This window comes from Pelophylax lessonae (assembly GCF_965119305.1).
Source record: "Pelophylax lessonae genome assembly, chromosome: 11".
NCBI lineage: Eukaryota > Metazoa > Chordata > Amphibia > Anura > Ranidae > Pelophylax > Pelophylax lessonae.
The window spans coordinates 216,636,667-216,653,557 of NC_138778.1; positions in this window are offsets into that span (position 1 = coordinate 216,636,667).

Here is a 16,891-nt window from a genome sequence, read left to right on the forward strand (position 1 = left end):
GGTTCGTCTGACACGCCCACACACAAGTGACGAACTTCCGCCAACGCTAAGTTTCCCTCGGTAGGGTTTTTTAACGTCACAACGGCTTCTTCAGCTCCGCCCAGCGTCATGGCGTCATTTCAGCGGCCATCTTAGTACACCTGACTTCCTGTGCCTTCTTGATGCACCCAGAAGTCCTGTCAGCGGCCATCTTAGTACACCTTGACTTCCTGTGCCTTCTTGATGCACCCAGGAATCCTATCAGCGGCCATCTTAGTACACCTGGCTTATTCTGCCATCTTGCTGCACCCAGAAGTCCTGCCAGCAGCCATGTTCTGTGGTGCTGATGCAGAGTATTTGTCAGGGCAGACTGAGGGGGGATATGTAGCCTGAGTGTAGATGGGGGGGGGGGGCTCCATGAGTTTCTGAGTGGGGGGGTTCATAGCTGGCCGTAGTTGGTGGAACTAATAGTGTAGATAGAGAGTTGCTGACCACCCATAGGAGGCTCTGAGGTGAGCGCCCACTCCTCGTATGATCACAGCCAGGGTAGTTCTACAAGTCAGGCTTTATACTCTATACAAATAAGGCTCCAATTGTCCAATAACGCAGCGGAGGCAGGTGGCGGGGTGTGTGGTCTTCCCACTGCACCAATGGATCGTTATGGGGGCTCTCCGTGTACAGAGAATAGTAAGGACCCATGTCCCTGGGGTTCTGTTCACTTCAAATCACTTTATTTTATCCCCATATACACTATATTACCAAAAGTATTGGGACGCCTGCCATTGCACGCACATTAACTGTAATGGCATCCCAGTCTTAGTCCGTTGGGTTCAATATTGAGTTGGCCCACCCTTTGCAGCTATAACAGCTTCAACTCTTCTGGAAAGGCTGTCCACAAGGTTTAGGAGTGTCTATGGGAATGTTTGACCATTCTTCCAAGGCAAATTTGTGAGGTCAGGCACTGATTTTGGACGAGAAGTTCTGGCTCACAGTCTCCACTCTAATGCACCCCAAAGGTCTTCTTATGGGTTGAGGTCAGGCCAGTCAAGTTCCTCCACCCCAAACTTACTCATCCATGTCTTTATGGACCTTGCTTTGTGCACTGGTGTGGGGTTGTTTTTCAGGGGTTGGGCTTGGCCCCTTACTTCCAGTGAAGGGAACTCTTAAAGTGGAGTTCCGGGCACAAAAACAATATTTTTTTTTTTGTACCCCTCCGCTAGTTCGAGATCACCTGAAAAGGAATTGGATAGTTATTTTTTTTTTTTTTGTTTACTTACCTTTTAATTGAAGATCGTAAATACTCACCTCAGAGTACTTCCTCCCTCGCAGCCGCGGCTCACCCCGTCACTTCCTGTCTCGCTATGATTCCTGGGAGCTGAACGTCATCGCTCCCAGGAATCAATGCGATGGCACCGGCCCCGCTCGTCACTTCCGGGCGACGCCGCATTCCCCTGCTAAACAGCTTCTGAGCATGCCCAGAAGCTGTTTAGGAATGTGGCGCCGCACCGGACGTGACGAGAGGGGCCGGTGAAGGCGCATTCTGGGACAAGAAGACGCGGAAGAAGACACAGAAGAGGACCGCGCCGGCTTCAGCTGCCCACAAGAGAGATGCAAACGCTGTGGAAGAAATTTTATAAGTAAGTATTTCTTCTAAAAGGTACGTGCGAACCGGGACTGATCAGAGGCTAGCCATTGTGGAATGTGCTAGCCCTGACTGTCCCGGGGGTATGTTTATTAAAAAATGACTTCTGTGCCCGGAACTCCGCTTTAAGCCCCGTACACACGAGAAGAAATTCGGCCGGGAATTTTCGTCCGACGACCGATCTGCCGATTTTCGGATTGTTAGTATGGTGCTTTCAACAGCCGACTCCGACTTTTCGGCTGACAAAATCCTGGTGTGCAGGCTATATAATTTTTGTCGTCTGATTTTCGTCTCGTTTCGACAGGGAAAAACTTATGAGCAAGACTGGGCATGCTCAGAGAAGAAAGAAGACATAGAAAGCAATCCAACACATGACATCACTTCTAAAGTAGAATTCTGTCGTACGGGAAAATTCGTGTGCAGTCTAGAGCACATTCCAACCAACAGACACCACTCTGGACAAAAGACGGACGACCGGTCGGCGGAAATTCGTAGCGTGTGTACGAGGCTTTAAGGTGTCAGCATACCAAGACATTTTGGACAATTTCATGCTCTCAACTTTGTGAGAACAGTTTGGTAATGGCCCTTACGAGCTCGGTACTATTCCCATCCGGTAAAAGTGCATGGGGCTTCTTAGCTGAATGATGCCGCTAGGGCATTACTATATTTTTTTGATGTGTATATGATTTTAAACTCATTTTAATAAATGGAATGGTTTGTTAAAAATACTACACCATGAGGAGTTCCTTGTCTTTGCTCTAATACCCACCCCGAGATATGCAGGTGATTCTGGTACCGAGGAGAGTGGACAAGAGGGCTACATGACATCTGAATTTTCCAATAAGCGTTACAGGATCCAGGTTGCCATATGGTTACAGGGATCAAATATATCTGGTAAGCTCACATCCTGAAAACAAAAACAGGGAAGAAAGCCGCTCAGGTGCAAGTTCAGCACTCGGTGCAGGTCAGATCCGCCATCCAAGCATGTAGACATCCAAAAAGAGAAAGACCGCACTTGGAGATGTTAAATGAAAATCAATAGGACTCCTTTATTCTCCATAAATACAGCAGACAGACAGTGCAATACACGGACAGACGTGTCGGGTTGACGCGTTTCACGATAAAAATCGCTTATTCATAACCATAACAATAAGCGATTTTTATCGTGAAACGCGTCAACCCGACACGTCTGTCCGTGTATTGCACTGTCTGTCTGCTGTATTTATGGAGAATAAAGGAGTCCTATTGATTTTCATTTAACATCTCCAAGTGCGGTCTTTCTCTTTTTGGATGTCTACAAGCTCACATCCTGGCCATCCCTGCACGAGTGAATAGGAGATAATCACTATACGAGAGATAAGGAGATACCCACCATCACTGTTACCCTGCATGGTTGTGAATTACTTCACTGGGACATTATATGATACATATGCACTGGACTTTGAGTGATGAATCTAAGCTGCACAGAGCACTAAAGCATTTTATTGATTGACCTGTGTGCACTGTATTAATTGATATGATTATTTATGCATATAGTTGGTATATTATAATTTGAGCTGCACAGAGCATGAAAGTACTTTATTGATTGATATATATGCACTTTATCATAATTTATACGATTGTTTATAAAGGATTGGTACACTACTAGGCAGTGGAATATATAAGAATTGCACAATATACATATTATTTGCAGCATTGGGTATATGGTTCATATAAGGGGGTGACCCCTCATATATCTTTATAGCACTTTAAAACGCACAGGAGAAATAATTTCTATATAGCCATTAATAAACGCACATATTTGTATGGTAGGATTATGCACTGCTTAAATTGAGGTTATTACTTCAAGATAAAGATATACGGTATAGATCCTAACACATTACCCAGTCCATACCAGTATAAATCCTAACACATTACCCAGTCCGTACCAGTATAGATCCTAACACATTACCCAGTTCATACCAATATAGATCCTAACACATTACCCAGTCCATACCAGTATAGATCCTAACACATTACCCAGTCCATACCAGTATAGATCCTAACACATTACCCAGTCCATACCAGTATAGATCCTAACACATTACCCAGTTCATACCAATATAGATCCTAACACATTACCCAGTCCATACCAGTATAGATCCTAACACATTACCCAGTCCATACCAGTATAGATCCTAACACATTACCCAGTCCATACCAGTATAGATCCTAACACATTACCCAGTTCATACCAATATAGATCCTAACACATTACCCAGTTCATGCCAATATAGATCCTAACACATTACCCAGTCCATACCAGTATAGATCCAAACACATTACCCAGTCCATACCAGTATAGATCCTAACACATTACCCAGTCCGTATCAGTATAGATCCTAACACATTACCCAGCCCATACCAGTATAGATCCTAACACATTACCCAGTCCATACCAATATAGATCCTAACACATTACCCAGTCCATACCAGTATAGATCCTAACACATTACCCAGTCAATACGAGTATAGATCCTAACACATTACCCAGTCCGTATCAGTATAGATCCTAACACATTACCCAGCCCATACCAGTATAGATCCTAACACATTACCCAGTCCATACCAGTATAGATCCTAACACATTAACCAGTCCATACCAGTATAGATCCTAACACATTACCCAGTCCATACCAGTATAGATCCTAACACATTACCCAGTCCATACCAGTATGTAACACATTACCCAGTCCATACCACTATAGATCCTAACACATGACCCAGTCCATACCAGTATAGATCCTAACACATGACCCAGTCCATACCAGTATAGATCCTAACACATTACCCAGTCCATACCAGTATAGATCCTAACACATTACCCAGTCCATACCAGTATAGATCCTAACACATTAACCAGTCCATACCAGTATAGATCCTAACACATTACCCAGTTCATACCAATATAGATCCTAACACATTACCCAGTCCATACCAGTATAGATCCTAACACATTACCCAGTCCATACCAGTATAGATCCTAACACATTAACCAGTCCATACCAGTATAGATGCCAACACATTACCCAGTCCATACCAGTATAGATCCTAACACATTACCCAGTCAATACCAGTATAGATCCTAACACATTACCCAGTCCGTATCAGTATAGATCCTAACACATTACCCAGCCCATACCAGTATAGATCCTAACACATTACCCAGTCCAGACCAGTATAGATCCTAACACATTAACCAGTCCATACCAGTATAGATCCTAACACATTACCCAGTCCATACCAGTGTAGATCCTAACACATTACCCAGTCCATACCAGTATGTAACACATTACCCAGTCCATACCACTATAGATCCTAACACATGACCCAGTCCATACCAGTATAGATCCTAACACATTACCCAGTCCATACCAGTATGGATCCTAACACATTACCCAGTTCATACCAGTATAGATCCTAACACATTACCCAGTCCATACCAGTATAGATCCTAACACATTAACCAGTCCATACCAGTATAGATCCTAACACATTACCCAGTCCGTATCAGTATAGATCCTAACACATTACCCAGCCCATACCAGTATAGATCCTAACACATTACCCAGTCCATACCAGTATAGATCCTAACACATTAACCAGTCCATACCAGTATAGATCCTAACACATTACCCAGTCCATACCAGTATAGATCCTAACACATTACCCAGTCCATACCAGTATGTAACACATTACCCAGTCCATACCACTATAGATCCTAACACATGACCCAGTCCATACCAGTATAGATCCTAACACATGACCCAGTCCATACCAGTATAGATCCTAACACATTACCCAGTCCATACCAGTATAGATCCTAACACATTACCCAGTCCATACCAGTATAGATCCTAACACATTAACCAGTCCATACCAGTATAGATCCTAACACATTACCCAGTTCATACCAATATAGATCCTAACACATTACCCAGTCCATACCAGTATAGATCCTAACACATTACCCAGTCCATACCAGTATAGATCCTAACACATTAACCAGTCCATACCAGTATAGATGCCAACACATTACCCAGTCCATACCAGTATAGATCCTAACACATTACCCAGTCAATACCAGTATAGATCCTAACACATTACCCAGTCCGTATCAGTATAGATCCTAACACATTACCCAGCCCATACCAGTATAGATCCTAACACATTACCCAGTCCAGACCAGTATAGATCCTAACACATTAACCAGTCCATACTAGTATAGATCCTAACACATTACCCAGTCCATACCAGTGTAGATCCTAACACATTACCCAGTCCATACCAGTATGTAACACATTACCCAGTCCATACCACTATAGATCCTAACACATGACCCAGTCCATACCAGTATAGATCCTAACACATTACCCAGTCCATACCAGTATGGATCCTAACACATTACCCAGTTCATACCAGTATAGATCCTAACACATTACCCAGTCCATACCAGTATAGATCCTAACACATTAACCAGTCCATACCAGTATAGATCCTAACACATTACCCAGTCCATACCAGTATAGATCCTAACACATTAACCAGTCCATACCAGTATAGATCCTAACACATTACCCAGTCCGTACCAGTATAGATCCTAACACATTACCCAGTTCATACCAATATAGATCCTAACACATTACCCAGTCCATACCAGTATAGATCCTAACACATTACCCAGTCCATACCAGTATAGATCCTAACACATTACCCAGTTCATACCAATATAGATCCTAACACATTACCCAGTCCATACCAGTATAGATCCTAACACATTACCCAGTCCATACCAGTATAGATCCTAACACATTACCCAGTCCATACCAGTATAGATCCTAACACATTACCCAGTTCATACCAATATAGATCCTAACACATTACCCAGTTCATGCCAATATAGATCCTAACACATTACCCAGTCCATACCAGTATAGATCCAAACACATTACCCAGTCCATACCAGTATAGATCCTAACACATTACCCAGTCCGTATCAGTATAGATCCTAACACATTACCCAGCCCATACCAGTATAGATCCTAACACATTACCCAGTCCATACCAATATAGATCCTAACACATTACCCAGTCCATACCAGTATAGATCCTAACACATTACCCAGTCAATACGAGTATAGATCCTAACACATTACCCAGTCCGTATCAGTATAGATCCTAACACATTACCCAGCCCATACCAGTATAGATCCTAACACATTACCCAGTCCATACCAGTATAGATCCTAACACATTAACCAGTCCATACCAGTATAGATCCTAACACATTACCCAGTCCATACCAGTATAGATCCTAACACATTACCCAGTCCATACCAGTATGTAACACATTACCCAGTCCATACCACTATAGATCCTAACACATGACCCAGTCCATACCAGTATAGATCCTAACACATGACCCAGTCCATACCAGTATAGATCCTAACACATTACCCAGTCCATACCAGTATAGATCCTAACACATTACCCAGTCCATACCAGTATAGATCCTAACACATTAACCAGTCCATACCAGTATAGATCCTAACACATTACCCAGTTCATACCAATATAGATCCTAACACATTACCCAGTCCATACCAGTATAGATCCTAACACATTACCCAGTCCATACCAGTATAGATCCTAACACATTAACCAGTCCATACCAGTATAGATGCCAACACATTACCCAGTCCATACCAGTATAGATCCTAACACATTACCCAGTCAATACCAGTATAGATCCTAACACATTACCCAGTCCGTATCAGTATAGATCCTAACACATTACCCAGCCCATACCAGTATAGATCCTAACACATTACCCAGTCCAGACCAGTATAGATCCTAACACATTAACCAGTCCATACCAGTATAGATCCTAACACATTACCCAGTCCATACCAGTGTAGATCCTAACACATTACCCAGTCCATACCAGTATGTAACACATTACCCAGTCCATACCACTATAGATCCTAACACATGACCCAGTCCATACCAGTATAGATCCTAACACATTACCCAGTCCATACCACTATAGATCCTAACACATGACCCAGTCCATACCAGTATAGATCCTAACACATTACCCAGTCCATACCAGTATGGATCCTAACACATTACCCAGTTCATACCAGTATAGATCCTAACACATTACCCAGTCCATACCAGTATAGATCCTAACACATTAACCAGTCCATACCAGTATAGATCCTAACACATTACCCAGTCCGTATCAGTATAGATCCTAACACATTACCCAGCCCATACCAGTATAGATCCTAACACATTACCCAGTCCATACCAGTATAGATCCTAACACATTAACCAGTCCATACCAGTATAGATCCTAACACATTACCCAGTCCATACCAGTATAGATCCTAACACATTACCCAGTCCATACCAGTATGTAACACATTACCCAGTCCATACCACTATAGATCCTAACACATGACCCAGTCCATACCAGTATAGATCCTAACACATGACCCAGTCCATACCAGTATAGATCCTAACACATTACCCAGTCCATACCAGTATAGATCCTAACACATTACCCAGTCCATACCAGTATAGATCCTAACACATTAACCAGTCCATACCAGTATAGATCCTAACACATTACCCAGTTCATACCAATATAGATCCTAACACATTACCCAGTCCATACCAGTATAGATCCTAACACATTACCCAGTCCATACCAGTATAGATCCTAACACATTAACCAGTCCATACCAGTATAGATGCCAACACATTACCCAGTCCATACCAGTATAGATCCTAACACATTACCCAGTCAATACCAGTATAGATCCTAACACATTACCCAGTCCGTATCAGTATAGATCCTAACACATTACCCAGCCCATACCAGTATAGATCCTAACACATTACCCAGTCCAGACCAGTATAGATCCTAACACATTAACCAGTCCATACTAGTATAGATCCTAACACATTACCCAGTCCATACCAGTGTAGATCCTAACACATTACCCAGTCCATACCAGTATGTAACACATTACCCAGTCCATACCACTATAGATCCTAACACATGACCCAGTCCATACCAGTATAGATCCTAACACATTACCCAGTCCATACCAGTATGGATCCTAACACATTACCCAGTTCATACCAGTATAGATCCTAACACATTACCCAGTCCATACCAGTATAGATCCTAACACATTAACCAGTCCATACCAGTATAGATCCTAACACATTACCCAGTCCATACCAGTATAGATCCTAACACATTAACCAGTCCATACCAGTATAGATCCTAACACATTACCCAGTCCATACCAGTATAGATCCTAACCCATTACCCAGTCTATACCAGTATAGATCCTAACACATTACCCAGTCCATACCAGTATAGATCCTAACACATTACCCAGTCCATACTAGTATAGATCCTAACACATTACCCAGTCCATACCAGTGTAGATCCTAACACATTACCCAGTCCATACCAGTATGTAACACATTACCCAGTCCATACCACTATAGATCCTAACACATGACCCAGTCCATACCAGTATAGATCCTAACACATTACCCAGTCCATACCAGTATGGATCCTAACACATTACCCAGTCCATACCAGTATAGATCCTAACACATTACCCAGTCCATACCAGTATAGATCCTAACACATTACCCAGTCCATACCAGTATAGACCCTAACACATTACCCAGTCCATACCAGTATAGATATCCAGCATGATATGTTTCCCCATTGAGATCTGATGTGTTTTCATAGTGTTCGTTCCATTTTTTTGAGCAGTGCACATTTTACAGTTTTATTAGAACAGGAATGGAGGGGACGTCTTCCAACAGGGGAAACTGTTCTTATGACAACTTATACGGGATGAACAATTTGTATTACCAGAAACCCCTACTGGGGATTGGTGAATGTGGGCTGTATGGGGACTTTCTTGGTATCATACTCATGATGTACACCAACACATAATTTATATAAAAATACTCATTTTATTGGAGATTACAAGTTAAAAACACTTGATATAACACAAATACATTTTTATAAAGAATACATATAATTAGATAGTTTGTGACAATTGACAACCATTTGACATATTATAGACCCTCTTTTACTTTTTTGGTGGGGCCACTTGTGCTGCTGTAGTTGAGCATCATGGGAAATATAGTTTCAAAACATCTGGGGTGCCAAGGTTCGCCATCACTGCCCTAGGGGCAGGGAAGGGGTTAACACCAGGGGCAATAAAAGGGTTAAATGTGTCCCTAGGGGGTGCTTTCTAACTGTGTGGGGGGGTGGGCTTTCTGCATGAACACAGAAACCTGTGTTCCTAAATAAGAGGAACACAGGATCCCTATGTTCATAGGTGACAGAACAGTGATCTGCCGTGTTTACGATAGCTGACTGCCATTCTGTCTCCACGAGGAGCGATTGCGGGTGCCCAGCGGCAATCGCGGGAGCCGGACCTGCTGATCGGCCTCCCCTGTGGCAAATGGGCACACGCGCGTACCCGCTAACGGGCGTACAGTTACGTCTTTTCACGTGACAGAGCCGACCTGACGCAGTAAAACTGCGGTGGGCGGGCGTTAAGAGGTTAAAGTAGCGCAGTGATGAATAGCATAAACTGGGCCGGTCATGACGTGGATATATACAGTATACAGTATATATACATTTTTCAAAATGACTTCTAAGGCCTCATTTATGCGAGTGATTACTTGCATACATCATATTGCTGCAGCAAGAATCAGCAGTTACCTGTGGTTAGGCTGGCCATACATTATACAATTTTCTTATTCAATTCTCATTAGATTTAAGATTCCTTTAGCTATGTAGTGCAAGAGCCTGCCTGATTGCATACAAATTTAAAGTGTTTAGGTGTGACCTCATATTCTATAGTTTTGGTAAATCTAAAGGAAAATTGTAAAATTTATGGCCAGGCTTAGCAGGGGTTAACTGGCAACCTTCGGCCCAGGGGGCAAGTACAAACCAGAGGCCCATGGTGCAGCGAATCGGCCCCACTTCTCCTCTTTCTGGCTTCCTCTTGACCCCCATTCCAGGCCGAAGCCCCACTCCAGGTAGTCTCTACTCACTGGCCGAATCCGGGTTCCTGACCTGTCCAGCAGGGGGCAGTTGGGGGGAACTGGGACAGCTCAGTCGGGGCTGGCCGGGGAAGGAGAGTCACCAGTGGGGCATGGAACCGGCCTCTGTTCAGACAGTTTACACCATCCATGCTAAGGGGGAGGCCTGCGCTCTGTCCTTGTCTTCATCCCGCACTCAGTAGTTCAGTGGTGGAGACTTTTTACTTCTTTTCACCAGGAATCCTTTAGGCATGTCTGTGGCAGAAGTGGTGCAGCCTTTTTATGCGGCATCAGAGAAGCCTGGGGGGGGGGCAATTGCCCCCCTGCCCCCTGGCCCAGTCCTCCCCTGAGGCTTAGGGACAGATGTCAGATGTGCTCAGGCTCGGACATCTTTTTCTAATTGCAGGTAACTGCTTGCTGGGTGGATACAGTTGAACAGCGTCGGCTGCTGTCAGCCCGTCATTATTTTGTACAGCCTGAGCGGCCACCACTGTTCGCAGTACACCTGTCACCCCAGCTGCAGGAATCTGCTGATTCAAACCACTGGAACCCGGTGTATGCAGGTAATCACCCGTGTGACAGAGGCCCCGTTGTTTCTATGCCATTTGTGCTCAATGATAGAATTTCCTGACTGATGAAATTGGCAAACATTCCTTAGAACTGAAGACACCATTGACCAGACCACTTCCTCTGACCTGTATATTGTTGCACCCAGCCAAGATTTTCTGCTTCATACAAGTTTTCATACAAGTTTTCATACAAGTTTTCTACAGCTTTTCAACCACATCCTTTTTGTTCCCCGAATTGAGGCGTTTAGCTCTGATTTTTCAGCTTTGGTGGCTGTTTATGTCAGTTTGGGTGCTATGCAATGGTGTAAGTAGAACCTTCAGTGCCCCCAGTGCAAGAAACCATGACGGGACCCCCGATCAGGACCCTTTCCTCAAAGCCCAGCAGCAGGACACAGTCGCCAGTGCGACCTTTGTGACCCTGGTAGTTCCTCCACTGTGTCTGTAGTTTTTTTTATTATTATTTATTTTTTTTTTACCATTTTTTATTTTTACAATATTTTTTTTATTTTATTTTTTATGTATGAAAGAAAAAGGGATCAGGCGCTCAGGAAATCAGAGGGCTAAATCAATCAAAGAAACGAGAAGACGTCAAATGACGAAACTAGTAGGGCGGGGCTAGGACGCCGAGGAAACACCGCACGGACCACACTTCACGCTCGCGGCACAGAGAAACACAGCGTAGGAGCTATAAGGCAGAGATCCCTAGTGTCAGGTAGACACTGAAACATGTGAGTGTAACCTTACTTTTCTAATAAAGAGTGTAATTTTAACCGGGTTCGGACCACACACAGTGAATTTACTGCGGCAGTGTGGCTCTCCCAGGCAAACCGACATAGGGCTACGTCAGTCGTGCGCCTGCAGCTAGGGGCGAAGCTCGTGAGCGGACACTCCGATGCACAGGGCAATCGCTCCCTGCTGAGAGATAAGAACGGTCGGCTGTTGTAAACACAGCTGACCATTCTTCTCCCTGGAATGATCATAGAGCTCCTGAGAAGAGTGATCCTTCTATATAGGAAGACAGGTCTCTATAATCATTTTACAAGCCACCCCCCCCCCAGTTAGAAACACTCCCCTAGGTACACATCTAACCCTGTGATCACCCACACTGTTAACCCCTTCCCTGCCAGTGTCATTATTACAGTAACAGTGCATATTTTTAGCACTGATTACTGTAGTAATGTCACTGGTCCCCCCAAAAGTGTCAAAAATGTCAGTCAGGGGTCCGATCTGTCCGCCGCAATGTCACAGTCCCGCAAAAAATCGCAGATCGCCGCCATTACTAGTAAAAAAAAAAAAAACAATCAAAATACGCTTATTGTGATTTTTTTTTACCAAAAATATGTAGCAGAAAACAAACTGGCCTAAAATTTAAAAAAAAAAAATGTATTTTTATTTTTTTTGGGAATGTTATATAGCAGAATGTGAAAAATATGTGAAAAAAATTCAGTTTTTTTTTTTAACAATTGTCGCTCTTTTTTTGTTTATAGCGCAAAAAATAAAAATCGCAGAGGTGATCAAATACCACCAAAAGAAAGCTCTGTTTGTGGGAAAAAAAGGACATCAATTTTTTTGGGTACAGCGTCGCACGACCGCACAATTGTTTGTTAAAGTAACGCAGTGCTGAATCACAAAAAATGGACTGGTCATTAAGAGGGCAAATCCTTCCGGTCCAGAACTGGTTAAACGGAATTACGCTATCTTGGGCATTCTTTTTCCTCCCATTCACTATCCCCGTCCTGCAATATCTGGAGAATAACAAGCTCACGAAGGATTAAAGTTATAATCGTTATGCTGGGCAATGTTTGAGAAGAGCGGTTGCTGGTCTATAATTTGATCAGCTCCATATCCGGTGAGTCAGATTTGGTGAAAATGGTGGAGCACATAGGGTGGGATTTCTTCACGTGTGATCACTGAGGATTATTTATCTATTGCACAGGTGTCAAACACAAGGCCCGCAGGCCGAATGCGGCCCCCTAGGCCATTTCATGTGGCCCTCGCACCTCTCCTTCAGCTGCTGCATCCCCCTTGTCTCAGTAGTCGGCAGCAGAGAGGACAGAAGTCGTTTGCCAGATCCTGCACTCCTCTGTGCAGCTGCAGAAAGGCTCCTCTTTGCCCCCTCTCCTTCTCAGCAGTCCGCAGCAGAGAGGAGGGCAGAACTCCTACTACAGATCCTGCACCTCTGTGCAGCCACAACACCACCTTGCCTCTGTCTCCCCTGGTCTCAACATTCAGCTGACTCCAGACTCCAGCCCTCCTCGGGTTCTCTACCAGACCCTGCACTTTCTTCTTCCCAAATCCACCCGCATCTTCTTCCTGGCAGCAGCACAATTGTGCTGGCAACAGCATTGTGATGTAAGGAAGGGTGGGTGACTCCTGACTTCTGATGGTGGGGGGGGGGGGGGGATCTTGATATCTCATGTAAGGGTGTAAGGGGTGTGGGGTGCTCTGGACATCTAATTTTACAGATATAACCGGCCCTTTGAGGGCAACCATAATGCTTATGCGGCCCGTGAGGAAATTGAGTTTGACACCCCTGATCTATTGTACCCCAGCACTATTTGCACCTTTTTTCACTTGGGACTTTTTATTAAAGGACTATTTGATGACTATATATTGATTGATTCTTACCCAGTTACTGATTTATTTATTCTATGCAGCTTGATTTGAGATATTTTTATAGTGATTAATTGCACTTGCACTTTTAGGATATTGATTGATTAATTTATTGATTTTATGCAGTTTGATTCAAGATTTTTTTTAGTGATTTATTGCAGTTGCACTTTTGGGATATTGATTTTTTTTTTTTTTTTTGCAATATTACACTTGCACTTTTTTGAACAATTTTTTTTTTTATTACATGTATAGTGATATACTATAGATTATTTTTTTTAATTGATTGACACATTAGCACTTTTCCTTACTCAAACATTTTTGCAATACACACATATATGTTTTGGGTACAAACCAGCTTTTTAAATCTATTAACATAGCAGCACTTTTCACATTGATTTTGAGAATCACACAAATTTGTGCTGATTTTTTCATCCTTCTGTTTTTTTTTTTTTTATTAATTGTTTCAAACATTTTTAGGAGCCCCCATTGGGGGGGGGGGGGGGGCTTAGGTGAGATACCAGGGATCTAAACAGACCTGTGATGTTCCACCTTTAAAAAAGAAATCGAGACTCCATCTCTGCAGCCTCAGCTGCAATGAATGAATGGACAGAAATAGTTCTGTACAGAGCTCCCCTTTCATTTACAAACTGAAGCATAGTAAACACAGTTTACTATGCTTCAGTTATGAATGAACAGAGTCAGTGGTCAGTACTGATCATTGACTCTATTTATTCAGACAAGGAAGTGGCCGGCAAATGACACATTTACCGGCCCCTCCGCCACTCTCTATCTCCAATGGAGAAATTGGATCCTCTGTATGCAGCCACCCCGCCGCTCCTCCTATCCAGCTTCTTTCTGCTGCCCGCCTGTGTGCTCTCCTGCCCCCCTGTGTGCTCTTTCCCGGGCTCCTTCCGTCCACCGCAGCTCTGCTGGCTCCCCCTCTCCCACCTGTCGCTGCGAGGGGACGAGCACACAGGGGGGGCAGGAGAGCACACAGGCGAGCAGGAGAAAGGAAGTGGATAGGAGGAGTGGGGGGGGGGGGGGGGTTAGCTGCATACAGAGGAACCAATCTCTTCATTTTCCTCCTGCAACTGCTGAATGTCTGTGGAAGGGAGAGGAGGAGAAGTGGGCATTCAGCGGCTGCAGGAGGAAAATAGAGAGATTCTGTATCCAGCCACCCCGCCACTCCTTCTATCCAAGTGTACAGGTGGGGGGGCCATATGGGCACCCTGGAGCATGGGGTCAGGTCCCAATTGTGACCCTTGTAGGTACACCCCTGGTGGCACCCTGGAGCATGGGGTCGGGTCCCATTAGGTACGCCCCTGGTGGCACCCTGGAGCATGGGGTCGGGTCCCAATTGCGACCCCTGTAGATACGCCCCCTGGTGGCACCCTGGAGCATGGGGTTGGGTCCCAATTGCGACCCCTGTAGGTACGCCCCTGGCAGCACCCTGGAGCATGGGGCCGGGTCCCAATTGCGAACCCCTGTAGGTATGCCCCTGACGGCACCCTGGAGCATGTGGTCGGGTCCCAATTGCGACCCCTATAGGTACGCCCCTGGCGGCACCGTGGAGCATGGGGTCGGGTCCCAATTACGACCCCTGTAGGTACGCCCCCTGGTGGCACCCTGGAGCATGGGGTCGGGTCCCAATTGCGACCCCTGTAGGTACGCCCCTGGCAGCACCCTGGAGCATGGGGCCGGGTCCCAATTGCGACCCCTGTAGGTACGCCCCTGACGGCACCCTGGAGCATGGGGTCGGGTCCCAATTGCGACCCCTATAGGTACGCCCCTGGTGGTGGATTTTTTTAAATCAGAAAATAAAACAGTCTGGAAAAACAACACTTTTTATGGTACCGGTTTATATTAAATACACATTTCTTTCAAAATACACATACAAAGAGAATAGACATTCTGTACAGATTTCATTTTAAAATAAACCTTTACAGCACATGGATGAACCACTGTGCCACCATTTTGTCTCCGACTTATAACAAGAGCAAGCCAGAGGCTGGTCTCACAGCGGCTCTTCACAGACTGTTCATTAAAGAAAGCACCAAGTGTCTACTATAGCAGGACTAGATATAATCAGAAGGGACGGAAACTGATTTTTTTTTTTTTGTACCCCAATCTGGCTGTTTTACCAAACTGATATTCCAGTTGTGAGTGGATGCCGGTGGGTGAAATCACTTTCTTGCTGTCATTGGTGTGTTGTATCTGATGTAATCCTGTGTCATCCTTGACATCTTTGTATTCACAGACTATATGACTAAACAGCCAAGCCAGTACGTTAGAATGAGTGCAATTGGTAATTCTGCTTTTGAAATTACATGTTCAGCCTAAACTTTTTTAGTTTTGGATAAAGTGGAAAGGGATTAGAATCCCTGTGGTCCACACAGTACATCTATGCAATACATGCCCATTTAGTTTCTCACATTAAAGACCCTGCAAATACAGAAAAACATCTGTGGATCTGTCAGAAGCTACTAATTTCCTGTGGTTGACTGACAACACACTGCCCTTTGTTAACTGGAAAATGTTACAGGAGCATGCCTGAAGGTGCCAAGGGTTCTGACAATAGAGCTTAGCAGGTCAGATAGCTGTGGTCTGTACTGGAGGCTGGGTGAAGACAGAGGTGTGTGCTTGGAGTAATGGAGCACACAAGGTTGTGCATGGATTCACAGGGGCACATAGGGGTGTACGGGGGCACACCGGAGTCAGAAAACACACAGGGGCCTACTTGGTAACATGGAGTACTCAGGGGTGCATGGGGGTCACTGGAGATACAGGAGTGTACATAGGTCAATGGAGACACAGAAGTCACTAGGGCACACCTTGGGGTCCCTGGGGTCGCTGGAGATAGGAGTATACTAGAGTCAAAGGCGTCACTAGAGACATAGGTGTGCACAGACATCCCAAGTCTCCCACGAGATGCGGGAGTCTCCTGCATTTGGCC